The sequence below is a fragment of the Mus caroli genome, chromosome 11, assembly GCF_900094665.2.
Source record: "Mus caroli chromosome 11, CAROLI_EIJ_v1.1, whole genome shotgun sequence".
Classification (NCBI taxonomy): Eukaryota; Metazoa; Chordata; class Mammalia; order Rodentia; family Muridae; genus Mus; species Mus caroli.
The window spans coordinates 24,801,571-24,803,567 of NC_034580.1; the positions used below are offsets into that span (position 1 = coordinate 24,801,571).

Sequence of the window (1,997 nt, forward strand, 5' to 3'; positions counted from 1 at the left end):
AGAGAGAGAGAGAGAGAGAGAGAGAGAGAGAGAGAGAGAGAGAGAGGGCACCCAAAGGTACTACAGAGGACACACAATGATTTCTCTGTTAAGCTTGAACATTTACAACACAGATATAAAATCTAGAAGGGAGCATAACCCAAAGAGGAAGTGAAACAGTCATGTGAGTAGATTTTAATGTTACTTAGAAACAGTAAAGCTTCAATCAGGCCAAAGCGAAAACTGCTAATGATCTTTTCCCAGTTCTATTCACCAGAGGTACATGTATTAAATTTTCTATTGTTTGTCTTCATTCATTTTACAAATCTTCACCTAGAAATCAAACAGTGATCTAAGTCCTTGGGACATAGTGATGAGCAAATAAGTCATTTCTTTAAAAAAAAGTTAATTTCTCAGCCAAGTCTCATATTTAAAAAGAAAAAAAAAAAAAGCAGCCAAGAATCATGGTTTAATTCCAGCACTCCAGAAGTAGAAACAGGCAGATCTCTGAGTTCAAGGCTGACCAGAGTGACTTAATAAGATTCTATCTCAGAAGAACGCTGAGAAAAGATTAACTGAAAGGTAAAAGACTTTTTCCCTAGCTTCAGAGATAGTGTTGTGTAGTTCAGGCTGGCCTAGAACTCCTGATTCTCTGGTCTCTACTTCCCAAGTGGCTGGGATTACAGGACAAAGATCTGTCTAAGGAAATGTAAGGGGATTCTAGGTGTAGACTAATATTGCCAGTGGTGATGCACTGACATGAGGCATAGGCAATTGTTGATTTTACAAGACTACACTTTCTATAAGATAGAACTATAGGACTTCCTAAGACTCTCAAGTACTTCATAAAAGACAGGTGTAGGGCTGGACACATGTAAGAGCACTGGTTACTCTTAGAAAGGACCTTGATATGGTTGGTGCCCAGTACTTATGGAGTGGCTTAAACCCATCTGTAACTCCAGTTCTAGAATATCTTATGCCCTCTAGCCTCCTGGGCACTGGGCCTACATGTGCTGCTCAGACATAAATGCAAGCAAAACACCCATACACATACAGTAATGAAATAAAACTCTCTTTAAAAGGGAATGGGGTGAATATATTTTAGAATGAAAAGTGGCTATAGAAAGGAGCTAGAAGATAATAAAGAGAAATAAATAATGTCTATAACTGACTTTGTTGTTATTTCTGGGTGGAACAAAACCCTAAATTCCAAATGAGGTGGAGGAATACTGTTATCTAGAAATCTGTCTTATCAGGGTAGGTATCTTTTATGTAAATGGTACAGAATTTTATACTAAATAATAGATACATCATCTATGACTACTAATCAGTGTATAAGAGAAAGGTTCCACGGAGAGAGGTACCAGGTAGAATACTTAAAAGATGCTTCATCATCAGCCCATTTCCTTTCCATAACAATAGTGACCTCCCAATATAAGGATGTTAGTAAAAAGGAATAAGGGTAGCTGTAATCCCAGCTCCTGGTGGCAAGATAGCAACTTTGGGACCAGCCAAAGCCACACAGCAAGGCTCTGTCTCAAAAAGAGAAAAAAGAAAAAGAAATGGTAACTAATGTATTAAATGATAAAAGCTATTCATTTCTGACAGAGTCTCACTATGTAACCCTGGCTGTCCTGCAGATCAGTCTGGCCTTGATCTCACAGAGATATGCCTGCCTCTGCTCCACTTCTAGAGTCCTGGGATTAAAAGAGTACACCACCACACCTGCTAAAGTTTATGTCTCTTTTTTAAAAAAAGATGAAAAAATATAGACACATGTAAAAATAATGAATTTGATAAGAATTAAAATCAAGTACTGTAGAAAGGGCCAAGAAAAAGTATGCAGTTTATTTCAAAGAAATGAGTGCTTCTAAGCCCTTTGCCAAGCCTACACACTGGTGACACAAATGGAATGTATTTTTTAAAAAGCTTACAGGTGCCGGGCGTGGTGGCGCACGCCTTTAGTCCCAGCACTGGGGAGGCAGAGGCAGGTGGATTTCTGAGTTCGAGGCCAGTCT

General features: G+C 38.8%; 1 protein-coding gene across 2 annotated transcripts in view; it reads left to right on the forward strand.

The window, feature by feature from the left end:
* Positions 1 to 1,997, forward strand: part of Pnpt1 (polyribonucleotide nucleotidyltransferase 1) — a 32,012-nt gene that overhangs the window by 19,137 nt on the left and 10,878 nt on the right. The window lies entirely within an intron of this gene.